Source organism: Athene noctua, chromosome 6 (assembly GCF_965140245.1).
Source record: "Athene noctua chromosome 6, bAthNoc1.hap1.1, whole genome shotgun sequence".
Lineage (NCBI taxonomy): Eukaryota > Metazoa > Chordata > Aves > Strigiformes > Strigidae > Athene > Athene noctua.
Window position 1 is genome coordinate 39,732,112 of NC_134042.1, and position 14,053 is coordinate 39,746,164.

The window sequence follows — 14,053 nt, forward strand, 5'->3', positions numbered from 1 at the left end:
AACTGATTTGGTGATTTGATGAGTTACTCCTGATTCAAACTGTGGGATCTTCATAAATATCAGGAGTTCAGCTGAAAGTAAAGTAGTAGCCTATCACTGGGCAGGCTGAATCAAACTGCATGGCATTTTCTCAGAGGGTGGCTCTGTGTCCTTCCCTCCAAATTCAAAATGTGCTATTGCCACTTTAAAACCTCTGGCAACCAGTTGTGTCTGTATGAAGGATGGGCAGCACTGTAGTCGTGCAGTGCATCCTATTATCTCCAGAAGAGATTATCTGTCTGTTATTTTATTAAACACACTGTTGAGAAAGGCCTCTGAAATCAATGTGAGGTCATGGTAGAAATGCCTTCTTGGATGACGCCCCATCTTACGTGAAGACTGCTCTATATCTGAATGCACTCTCAGCCTGTTCAGCCTCAGCTGAGAGCACCTCTGGATAGATTGGAAGGTCCAAGAGAGGAGTCTTCAGGAATCATTGCACATGCTGCGTAGAAAAATAACTGCGTTTTGTAATATTACCCATGTTGTTACTTAAGTTATGTCCTGAGGTGGCTTCTGGTGTCTTGCATTTGTCCCTCCTGAAATTATCTTGCAAGTATAGATCTTAGACTATTCAGAGGCGGGTGGAAGAAAAAGCTTAAATTTGATTAAAGGTAGTAGAGAAAAATAAAAGAAACTTGAAAGTGTATAATCTTAAAGAACATTAAAATTAGAACTGCATTTGTGTCAGATTTCTAAGATGGCTGGAGTTTTAATTACTTATGAGATCCAGCCAATGGTTTTGTAATGCAATGAAATTATGTTCACAGCATTATCTTGTTAAAATCTCTTTCTAATATAAAACTGATTAAGACACAGACTGAAATTTAATCATTGGAAATATTTTAGAATAGTGGTGTCAATTAAGTTTTCATTATGATTCAAAGACAAATTCTTCCTTGTAATCTTATGTAATGAACTGTAATCAAAAAATATCCACATTGCTCCATCATTCTGTAATTACCAAATAACGTTTGGGCTGCAAACAAGGACTATTATGGTCAGATGAAGCTTTTAGAATGTAATGAATTGTTGGTTAATTAATTTTATTCATAAAAGTGTAATCTAGAAATTTTTGAATCTTGCTTTAGGAGCAGTTCTAGCTTTATATAGAGTTCTCTAGGGCATCAGGCAGAGATCTTCAGCATTTTGAAATGGTCTAGGCTGCATAGATAAGCAAGCCAGATTCACTTTACTCTGTTTTGTACTGTACCAAAAAGTAATAATGCCAATCTCTACCACTTTATTATTTGCTACTGGAGCATTATTAATTTGGGGTGCCAGAGGATGCAAGCTATTCAACTGTCTTTATCTCAAAAACCTGCTAATTAGCAGACAGTTACTAGAATCATTGTGTTCACTCAGCTGAAATACTGTTGGTGAGTCACTCTGTATTTCAACTATAGGTCTAATCACAAAAATAAGGTATGGTATTACAATGGGATGACTCTTCCCGTAGGGAACAGGCAAATGTAAAGCTACAAGGCTGTGGCAGAAGGGAACAAACCAGGAAGATCAAAAAATCATGTGATCTCAAATTTCCCATTTTCCTGATAAATGGGTTTGGACTGAATTCAACTGAAAATATTTGCTCTGCTTTCTTTGGTTAACCTTCATCTTGTCCTCTTAATCCCAGCTCCTCCTAGCTGTGGCTCACATCCTCACCATTTAATTTTCAGTTTTTCTGTCCTTGCTTCAGCAACTTGTCCTCTTCATTTAAATTAATCTTCAATAAATTTCATTTGGCTGTGCTCTGACTTGTGGTTTTCAGGCTTTCATTACAGCTGTCATTAGAAAGGTAGCCAGAAATCCCAGAGCACTTTGCATTCTGTTCTTGCTTTTCTCTGTTTTCCAGTTTTAATGAGGCTTATTACTTTTGGAGATTCTCTCTTCCTTCTTAGCCTCTCTTCTGTCCATTTCTCTTTCTACCTTTGATTACTGCTTTACTGTCTTGTAGATCCTTTCTATTATAGCTGCTCCTGCAAGTTGTACCTACATTAGTGCTTCAGACTGACAGGAGTGCACATTTTGGGAAAAAATAATAATAAAAAAAATCTCCCAGTTACTGCCTCTTACAATGCTTTGGTTCACAGAGTGTACAAACTGCATTTCTTTCAAATGAACCTAAATGAGGAGATATGCTCCAAGAGCATATTTAACATGTCTCAGCTGGTGGGACTAGACTGGAGATAGCTCAGAATATCTTCTACACACACACAGTGCATGTAGGTTAGATGCTGCATTTTCAGAACTGAGACAAACTCTACAAATTTACTCTTGTTGGGCCTTACTACTTGCTAATGTAAACGTAGCCTCAGGAGTTTCAAAGAATCTTTGCACTTTCCCCTTTGATACCTTTCTCGCCTATCTCTTCATGACTCACCACTCTGTGCAAAGTGGTCATAATCTGTTGTCTTCATGCTTCAGAGACTGGAAATTCAGGAAATTAATTTATGAAGGGAAAAGAAAGCAATTTTAGGAGCACTTGATCTCCAATGCTAGTAAGACAAGCTTGTCCCTGCCCAGAGCTTGATGAATTCTGCCACATGTGTGGAATGACTCTTTAGTTGGGACAGAGCAGCCTAGTCTATAATGGAAATGGTGGATCTCCAGGTGGGAGTAGGGCTCCTCTTGCTGCCTTTAGGTGGAGGTTTAAAGGAATTTAGCTTATTCACCTCCCTTTCCCAGTCCCGGGATCTTATTCTCCACAAGTTTATTGAGAAGCCTACCAGAAGATACCTAGATATTGCACATAAATTATAAAGCTTCACCCAGATGTAATTCTCACTACAATTTCACCATTTTGGATAAGTGCCTCTTAAAATCAACCTAAAAACTCTTGCAGGAACTCCTTGGAGGAGGCTGAAGTTCGCCAAGGTTGAAAATGCCTGAAGTTACAGTCCAGACAGCTTCACATAGATCTATTTGTCTCTGTTTTCCATCATCTGAGCCACAAAACTCAGGTATCATTCCTAAGATTTATACTAACGAATTGTTTGAAGTGTGTCCTTAAAAGACCAATTTCTATAACAAGTTATGCATAAGTGTACCATCCCTGGTACAGACCGGGTTACCTTGAGAGAGCAATTTTCTTGGGTTCAGTTTGTTACCACTCTCTTATAAGCAAGTAGCAAAGAATTGCCTCAGAGTATCATCTAGATATATCTTCACATGTGAACTGTGTTATTTTTCATGTTTTAGTGTATAACCACCTCCTTTGTTACCTTGCCATTAAATGATATAAGTAAAATCCAGAGCCCTTCCACCTCACAGTGCCTAGGAAGTGATTTAAGTTGAATATTAGGTAAAGAATGTCATACCTTGTAAAGCATATGAGTTATTTTGATTCTTTCTTTCCCTTTTCTTGCTTAATTTATCCTTGCTCGGGCAAGCTCTTCTTGTTTCTGAAGAGAATTTCTTATAAGTAAAGATAAAAGATCCATTAGCCCCAGCCAGTATCAATGGTTAATTTGCACATCTTTGCTATTTGTTTTAATACATACAATTACTTGAAATGCAGAAACCTTTTCAAATCATGTACTCTTTGTAGTATAAAAATAAAATGCTTATTATAGCATTAATATAAAACATGCAATCTGTGAACTGTAGACATGACATGGACTAATATTTCTTTGTTGCAACCTCAAACAGATAATATTTTGACCAGATATGTGTCCTCTGAACCTGGGCAAAAGCAATGAAGTGAAATCTTAATTACATCCAAAAACTCATCTACAGATCTTTGCTTTTCTCAAACATCAAACATATGAAATTTTTTTGAAAAAAATCGTAGGAGATTTTAATACTCGTGAGGGAGAAAGACATGGGGTTCCTTCTACAAGTACAAGGGAAGTAACATCTCTGTTCAGTTCACTGGTGCTAATCTCAAACTCTCTTCAGTTTGGGTTCTCCTAATTTTTAATGCCTCAGAAACTAAATGGGTGTTGGTGAGTACTCATGTGAATCACACCTTAATGTAAAAAGATATCTGAGTCATTTCATGCTCTCCATAGAATATGTGGTATGTACAGATCTGAATATATACAGAAATTCCTCTTTTTTTTTAATTTTTAAATCAGGCACCATTTTTATATCACAGGTCACAAAACAAAGACTAATACCAAGCCCCCCAAATCCTATAGTCCAAGACTCAATTCTGCAATACCTTTATGTAGCACTTACATTGAGCATGTGCATGACTTCCTTCAGAGACGCCCACCTGGAGCGGGAGGGAGGGAGGGGTGGCAGCACGTAGTAAGAAGCACAAACTGTGAAGGCTTTGCAGAATAGGAGATTAGAAGGAGAAGGGAGAATGTACTTGAAGGAGGAACAACAATGTCCGGTGAAAAATAGCATAAGAGAAGATAAGAAGAGAAAGGTGAGATGAGAGCAGAGAAGAATGGATGGCGCTAATCGCAGAACATGAGAAGGAGGTGTGAAGAGTTTAGCACTGTCCACGGAAATGTACACAGCACGGCTGTATCAGGGAAAGGAGTGGGCCTGGCTGTGAAAGTGAGGGCAAATACCAGCAGGATGGTCTAGTTCTGGGAAAACCTTCAGCTTTCACAAAGTGTCTGCTAGTGAAAGACCTGTTGTGCCCTTGGCCAAGAGGGTGACTGTTGGGAAAGCTTGAGCAGGCTGGGCCTGTGCAATCTGAAGCTGGGCAAGTGTGTGCCAGCTGAGCACTGCCTGCTGGCGGGAGTGCAGAGCGGCCTGAGCTACTATGGCTAGGGGTAACCACAGTCCTTTTCAGATGGACAAACCTTCCTGCACTCGTGCTACGACCTTGCTAGAGCTGTGGAGCTGCAGTAGACTGGTGAAAGCCTCTAGCTAATAAATCCGCCCCTCAGCTGGTGTTGCTTGCTCAGGCTGCATTGCCATGCTAGCCAGAGCCGAGAGTTTTCTTTGGCCCATACTGCACCTCTATCTATAAAAGAGAAATTTGCCGTAGGTTTGTGGCTGTGCTTGCAGGACAAGCCTGCAGCACGTTAGTTTGCAATTAGTAAACTCTGACACTGCTATAGCATTCTGGTCATGGCTGCTTCAACACCAGGTAAATTTCAAAATTCACCTGAGAAACTGTGTGCTTCCTTGGGTAATTGGCCTTTGGAGAGTTTTACAGAGAAGGCAGTGGAGACATTGTATCATTATTAAAATAAAGACAGTGCTCTTGGGATTCCAGCATCTGATATAATTTACATTTGGACCTCTGGTCTCTACTTCAGAAGTGCAATTTTTAATAATCTTTTTAATAATGATGTATATATAATGTTTTCATTGTTTTTCAACCTACTAGCTGAACTACCACATTAATTATTCACCTTTAGGGACTTTTGCTATTTGGTCCATTTTGAATGCCTTTCAGAGAGAGAGAGGCTGCAAAGTCTGACAAGGTTTCTCTGTGGGAATCGACAATTTCTCCTCTTTTGCAATTGCTTATATTAAGTTGAATGCTCTTTTTGGTGCAGATGAACTAAATGACACTGGAATAACAAAAAAATGTAGCCTTTTTTGCAAAATAAAAATGTTACCAGGACCTGGGCAAAACACAATCCTTGTCTTAAACGCTTGCATTTTGGCCAGTACTTATGGGTCATTAATAAAATAATCCTTTGTGAAAATTTGGATGTGCTCATACAAATACTTGACTTGCAAAGTGGCCTTTGGAACTGGTGTTCCACCAGGTGAAAACTCCTACTCTCCTGTTGCAATATGACTGTTTGGTGGGTCTGGTCCTTGTCATTTTCTCTTCTGTTGCTCCTCTGTTCACATTATGTTGCTGCAGGAAGAAATAGCAGGTAGCCCTGAGATGACTTCCTTTCCTTTCCCTTTTCTCTACCCTCCCATTTTTCATGCATTTTAAAGGTTGCTTAAACATTCCCATGGGGACTGAAGTAAAAAAAAAAAAGAAAAAAAAATTGACCTTTTCACCTTTTCATTGTGTTTTGAACTGCCTTTTACTTAGGTATCTGTCAAGGGAGATCTTTGAGAGAAATCTTATTCTTCACACTCTGCACCGAGATCTGATGGTAGCATTTTTATTCAAGTTAGGAAGCCTCTCTGTACTTAACTTTCCAACTAAACTCCTCTAGTTTAATAAATTATCATTAGTATTGCATTAATTATTCCTGAACCTGAGATCTTGGAAGGTGGTAACTGTATGAGGGAATACAAAATAGTTTCCCTAAGAGAACTTGTTGGAATATTTTGGCAGTAATTTGAGTAAATGATGGCAAAAATATCAATTGACTCTTCAGATATTTTCTAGAGGGATGCTATTTTTCTTCATAATGTAAGGACTCATCATTTACTCCTGAAATTAATAGCTCTGTTTTTATTTTTAGCCTTCAGAGTTAGATATTAATTTGCTCTCTGAATGCTTACATTTCAAATTCAACAATCATTCCCTTTTGAGCAAGTACGACTAAATCTCTGTGAGAAAAATTAATGGCAATTAAGTACATTTGAAGTGTTACTATGTTATCTGGGTGATTTATTTTTATGTTCACATGGGGCACCATCCCAGCCATGCTGAAGTTGCTGTCATAGATGACTCAACAGGAATTCCAATACAGGCTTCCATGCAACGTCACTGTGCAGGTCTAACCCTCACAAGCTCCTACACAAACCTTTCTGCTTTTAAACATCTGCCAAATATCTCATGAATTGTTTTAAATTGCCCCGTGTTGTCTTGCTATTTTTTCCCTCTGCTTCTGTTATTTCTCTGCTTGTTGGTCCTTGTCCTGGTTAGGAACATTTTCTTGTGTTACAGCATGGGAAACCAGTGCGATGATAAAGCTTGGTTTCTCTTTAATACCTCTTTGATAGATGATAGGCTTGAACCTCTTCTGCTTTCTCCCTGTAACAGGTTGTAAAGGTAAAAAACATGTTCTTTTTATTAGATTGTTATAGAACAGGAGGTCCTGAAGTCTTGCTTGCAGAGGACCACTTCACATGAGAAGGCATCAGAGTGTGAAATGCATAATGCGCTTGCCACTTCTAACTTCCTAGGAGACCCCCAACTGTGGGATTTCATTTCAAGTCCCTTGTGCTGGAATGCTGTGTGCCAAAGCAGTGTCCTCTTAACAGCAGAGACCCAGCTCTGAGCAATGTGTCATCCCTGGAACAGACAGTTCTTGCATGCCTCTTTGCTGTTGTGCAGAGCCCTGTGGAGGGAAGGGGGAACCAGAGACTGGAAGGTGCAGTGGACATGATTTTTGCTCCAAAAAGCCTGATACCTTTAAGTGCTCAGCACTCCCCTGCATCCTCAGGCAGCTGGAATATCCTTGTAGCTGCTACAGGGGAAGCAGTCTCCACCGGGCTGGTTGAAGGTGTTTATAATTGAAAGTCTCTCTGCTGTATTTATGTAGGAGTTCTCAAACTGTACTTTGGAAATTGCTCTTACAGGGTTTTGAAGGATTTGGTAGCAGATATTTTCAAAGGATGCACAGGCCCTGGACTAAACATTTGGCACGTATGCATGTGCAGTTGCAGAGAGGTCTTGCTGGCATTGGTAATCCCCATTAGTCATGTAGTCTACAGGATCCCAAAGCACAGGCATGCAGTGAGGGATTTACTTACAACACTGTCCTGGGTTTGAGTAAGTGCCAGGGGTTTTTATTGGTAGCAGGGGAGGGGGCTACAGCAGTGGCCCCTGTGAGAAATTTCTTGAAGCTCCCTCGGCTCCAAGTCGGACCCTCCTTTGCACCAAGGCCGAGCCAATTAGCTGCGCCTCTGTGATAGCATATTTAAGAAGGGGAAGCCGGGAAGAGCTGTGGGAGTTGTGAGGAGAAGTTGTGAGAACATCTATGCAAACACCAAGGTGAGTGGAAGACCGGAGGAGGAAGGGTGGGAGGTGAGCAGACACTCCCCTGTATCCTGTGGTGAGATGACAGGGCCGCCCTCTCCCACCTGTGGAGGTCACTGCTGGAGCAGATGCCGATTTGTGGCATGTGGGGGGCCCCATGCTGACTCAAATGGCTGTGCTCAAAGAAGGCTGGGACCCTCTGGGAAGAAGCCCCTGCTGTTGCAGCTCAGCGCTGGGAGGACTGCAGCACACAGGGTGACCCACACACCCCTCGGAGGGACTCATGTCGGAGCTGGTTTGTGGAGGACTGTCTCCTGTGAGAGGGGGACTGCGCTGGAACAGGGGAGGAATGCCAGGAATCTCCCCCCACTGAGGTGGAAGAAGCAGCAGGACTGACTGCACCCCCCATTCCCTGCCCCCTGTGCTGCTGGGGGGACAGGAGGTAGAGATATCGGGGGCAAAGCTGGGCCTGGGAAGAAGGGAGGGATAGGGGAAGGAGTTTTCAAAATGTGGTAATGCTTCTCATGGTCCTATTCTGTCACACGTTTTTGTTGTTAGTGTCCGTATTAAATTTTATATTCTTTTTTCTTTCCCTAATGAGTCTGGTTTTTGCCCATGCTTTAAAGGGTGCTGTCATCCCTCCCTGTCCTTATCTCAGTTTCACGGATCTTTGGGTTTCCTCCTTCCCAGCACTATGGGGGAAGGAGGGAGGGAGTGTCTGCATGGTGCTCAGTTGTCCTCTGAGCTCAAACCACGACAAATACCTTTAACCAAGAGGTTGATCTTTGGCCCATCTAAGCCTGTGACAAAACTGTCCCTTTGCAGAAATGCTGGGAAACAGAAAAAAGCTAGTATTTGGAGAATGAAAGCAAACTGCTATGCACTTTTGTATTGTACTACAATTTTCAGGAAGTGTTTTGAACACTTTAGTGCAATAAATAAAAGAAGTAGAGCTACCAGGTTGTCTTGCACCTCTATTAAGAAGAGGGAAATAATCAGTAGATCCCATGCTCCAGGAGGCTGAAGCCATCAGATGTCAGCCTGACATAAAAAAATCTCTGCTGTGGGCTGCACAAGAGCCACTCCGTAACTGGCAGCCATCTCAGGTAGGAGTGCCCTCTGCGAGGAGAGTGTTTTAGGGGAATGAATTCCTCATCTTTCAAGGAATTACACTGCTTAACTGACACATTTGTTCCTCACTGTAATGTTATTGTACAGTTTTCCATACTGTTTATTTTCTGTCTTTAAATTAGGCTTTTTGTGTGTTAGGGGCCTGTATTTAATGTGTCTTCTGTGGCCGGGGTAAGAAATGTACATTTAGTTTTTATAATGCAGCCAATTTGCTTCTCAGGTTTCAGATCAAATGCTCTTGTTGTAAGGCTGAAACTCATCTAAATTATTAATAGAAAGTTTTTAACGGTAAGGAAACTGTCATAATTTAAATACTGGGAATAACATGTGCAAATTTGCAAGATTTATGGTAGAAAGTAACTTCCCCCTAATCAGGATGTGGGTATACACAAGAAGATAAATGAGCAGCCCAGAAAAAATCTGCTATTTTTCTAGGCAAACAATACAATACAGCAGTCAAATGGAAATTTGTTTGTTAAACAGAATTCAGAGCAGGTTTCTGTAGCTGTTGGGGAGGTTATGCTGACAAGGATCAGGATGGGTAGTTTTTCTGCAGTTTGTATTCTAATTTGTTTAAATTCCTGAATAATTCTAATGTGATTCAGATATGTAAGGCAATTAAATGTGACATTCCACAGTCGGATAGCACAGTCTGTGTATCATCAGTAGGTTTAAAATGAGCCCTAAAGCCTTTATGAGCTTTGGTGTGTGGGATGTCCCTAGGATGGCTAGAGGCATGAAATGAATGTACTGTAAATAAACTATGGCGTAGAAACTTTCAGTAGTGCCCAGAGAGGAAAGAAAATGCTGATGATTGTTGAAATGGTAACATTTGAGTGCAGTGGGTAACTCCTGCCTGACATGCATAGGGCTGAAGCAGAGTAAAACTGATTAATTCAGCCAGCACAGTGAGGGAGAAGCCTGACACTACCATTAATTAGGAAAAATGTTGAGGGGTAAGTCGAGTTCTGCTCTATGTTTTTTTCATCTTTGTTCTACATTTCTGAGGAGCTCTCTGCAGATGTGGGGATATGACACAAGGAGACATAATGGTTTTCTCAGGTCTTCCCCTGTGTGAAAACTCAGAACTGATCCTCTCCTGATTTCCAGGCTCTATTGCCTGGACAACAGGCAGCAGGCTCTGCAATAATAAAGGTAAACCTAACTGTAGCCTGGATCATGAGGGTCTGGGAGGTCCCCAGGTTTGGTTGCTATTTTCTCCCTTGTTCTCTGATGTGTCTCACTTCATGTCTACCATTTGTTGCTGTGCAATCCTAGGCTAGGATTGTATACCCCAAGACACAAAATGTAAACATGACTTTCTCTCCTACGCTCTTGCCTTCTTTTTCCCCCCTCATATTCACAGCTGTGTAGTCCCTTGTATTTATTATTCATGCCACAAATGTCAAAAACCTGCCCCAACAGCTCATGGTACCCTTATCACTGATGTGGAAATGTTGCTGTGTGGAGTACAACTAATGCTACAGCATCTGTATAGCAACCAGAAGCCTTAAAGGAATCCTAGATTTGTACTGGTGTAAATGTGATCAAAATCTGACTAACTGTCACCAGCCTCTGAAAGAGCTACTGAAAAAGAGACTTTGCTTGTTGCCATCTGTCAACAATATTACATTCATGAGGCTTCTTATAGACTCTTGCTACTTAGCCACCTGCTGAAGAGAGTGAGCATGCTCTGCAGTGAAGTGTGTGCCTCTGGAGTCTTTCTCAGATGATAGGTACTTCCTTGTTGCCTTGTTAATAGCTGTACCAGTCCAATGAATTCTCTGAGCAGTCCTGCCTCTTTGAAGCCTTCCTTTTTTTTTTTCTTTTTTTTTTTTTTTTCTCCAGGAAGAGCTATTTCTTTCAACAGTTGTGTGAAGCATTATCCACTCAGCAGGAGAATATGAAAAGATTCAAAGCAATCCATAAGTATCAATGTCTAGCTAGCGTGCATGGCACTAAAGGAAGATGGTGCAGATGTGTCAAGACAGTTTGTGGCAAGTGTGGTGCCTTTTTGAATAGATCTCTTGCATGTATTGATAAATAGCTTTGGCTTGCAAGCAAGTATGAAGAGTGTTAAGAAATGTGATACATGCAATGTCAGTGCCTATAGAAACATGAGGTGGAGCCCAGCTGCTCTGTAGTAATTTCTGAATACTGCACACTGAGACATTTGTTTCAGTTTAAGAGGGCTTTGTAAGGAGAAAGAACTGGCAAAAGGAAGGGACGTCCCACAGTAATGGGCTTTCTGCAAATATTAGAGGGCAGTCAAAAGTGAATGCCAGATCCCCTGGCTCTGGGGAGCTCTGGTTTTCATCTTCTGCTAAGTCTAAAGGACTGGAAGGTCTATGACTGGGATCATGGGGACTAGAGAGGTTTCCACAAAGACAGTCTAGAGGCAGGAGGAGTTTCTTGGGGGGACTGGAGTGAAATGCAGGCAGCCACATGCGTCTCAAAAGACATCATTCTACCTGAGGTGGATCTGTGAGAGAGGTGAACACATATGTAGCTGGTTAACTTGCTGTTTTCAGATTCAAACAATATACTTGGTCTCAGAAAGCTGAAAGTCCACCATATTTACTCTTGATCTTAGAGAAATGAAGGGGACTATTTGAACTTCATCCAATGTGTGAGGTACATGAAGCTGTGCATTGAGATGTAGCACAGGGACTGACCTATGAATAGGAAATTTTAGATTTCACATCCAAAGGGAAAAAAAAAAACACACTAAGGATAAGAAAACATGATATTTGGTAAAGCTAGACAGGTAATGCAATATGCATGACCTGTGCAATTACAATCAAGAGACTATTATGTCAAGTACTGTATAATCAAGTAATAAGAGACAATCTATCCTTCATAAGCTTACAGGATAAAAAGATACAATTATCCTCACTTTTCATAAGGATAAAATACAAATATTGGATAAATTAACTATTTGGAGGGGTTTAGGAATTGTGTATTTTCATGGGTCACATGTTAGGTTGTTTGAGTGCGAGCAACACTTTCTCTCTAAACAAAGCAGAAATTTAAAGCTCAAAACAAAATAGTCTTAGAAGTGAGAGACAAGTAGAGTTATGAGCAGCTCAAGCAAGAAATCAAGTTTAATTAGTGCTGTCTAGAGTGCCAAAAAGTGTATTTCATCTTCATCATCAATAGAGAATGAAAGAAAAGTAAAAGGCAGTCTAAATCTATTTTAAATAAAATACTTGTTTGGGGTCTTTGCAAAGTGTGACTTCACTGAATTTGTTGTGTTTCCACACCTTGCCTTTTTGGGCTCTGAGATCTCAGTAATGAGCTGTTTACTGACTTTCTTTTCAATTAGACCATTTCTCCTTGAGTAACAAATGTTTTTCCATTAAACTGATTTAGTCTTGGTATTGTTTTTCCCTACTGACACAAATCATGTCATTGTAGGCGGAACTGACAGCTCTAACAGAAAAACCCGTATCACTGTAGCTTGCAAAACATTATTTTTTTCTTTTTAAAAAGAGGGGGATGGGGGGAAGCCAAAATGAGGATAGTCTGTGTTGCTAAAAGCCTTTCCCTGTGACTTTTTCATAATGTACCCTAAAGATCAGGGGAACACAGTAAATGTTGTGACTGGAATGTTTTATTGCATTTTGTGCTGACACAGCCATCATCCTTGCTCTGCTTCCATTCCTTATCTATCCTGCAGCTTGTCAGAAAAATTCAAGCTGGTCCAAAACATCAAGATGTAAGTTCTCAGCTCAGTTAACGTATTTTCTCTGGGCTGCCCCACTGTGTGTATTCACTGGGCAAAATATGAAAAAAATCTGTTTTACTGTACATAAGTACTAATGTCTTAGAAATGACTTGACATTTTAATAGTTTACATGTACAGATTAATTTTTGAATTTTCTTTCTTCCAGTTTCAGGTCTTGTCTTCCTCATCTTCAGGCTATTGTGGACTCTGAAAGCACAGGTAAGTGGGGATGAATTAGAAAACAATGATCCAGTTCCTGTGCTAAGACTGAGCTTGAGAACTTGAGCTTTCATTCTTTATCTATTTCTCAACTTATAACATAAACACAAAGCCAAGATCCTTAAAATCTGACAAAACTAAAATAGGTAACTCCTTACTATCTCACTAGGATTAGGCATCTCATTTTAGTGTAACTCTCTGGGCTTTGGGGATAATAACATTTCTTGCACTTGTGGAGCATAAAGACGGAGGTGCTGAAGGACCCCTGAAATAAATTGTGAAATTTTGGTCAAGTGAATCATAAACCCTGATTTATTTCCCTGCCAAAAATAATCCCACCAGAGTCAACACTCATAATTTCTCAGTTAGAAGTGCTGCTACTGTTGTAGCCACCTTATCAGGTCTGTAGCACAGTAGCTTCCTTGAGGTGAGAGGTTGTGTGCTGTCTGGACATTCAGTATAGGGCTTCCTCCTCATACTACCCTACACAACTGGTGTCCAGACTATGAGGCTTTCTACTGTAGGAAAATGAGGGCTTGACTGGGAGTCTGCTGAAGTTCGTAACTATTATGTGCCGAGAATTATTCCATGCGATCTGTTTTATGATGTCACATGTGAAGAACTGGAATTGGAAAGGATGCTGACTGACATTGACATTATGAATTTAATTAACATGGGACTTGCTGCTGTTTCTCTTCTAAATCATAGACCTGTAATTGCTCAGCTAGGTATAGTAAATATTGCTGTGGTTCTGCAGCTCATATGTGTTTCTGCTCTGATTCATAAATTACAAAGAAAAAAGTCTAGATGAGTGGATAAATTTAAATATGAATTCATTGGAGCTGACTTCAAAAATAAGAATTTGTCTGAATAATCATAGTTAGATTATTAATGTATATATGTCAGTGATGGGTGTGCTTCTGAGAAGGCATTTAACTCCCATCAGGGATCTTTTCCAAAGGCTGCATTTTGTGTCAATCACAGTTTTGACCCTTGCAGATAAAAATATTCTTCCTATTCTGAGATGTAGTGACTGCAGGGATGATCCTTGGCTCATCAAAGGAGTGGGGTGGGAGGGACCTTGTCACTTCCCACAGGTGTAGGATGTGGGGCCGTTGGCAGCCACAAGG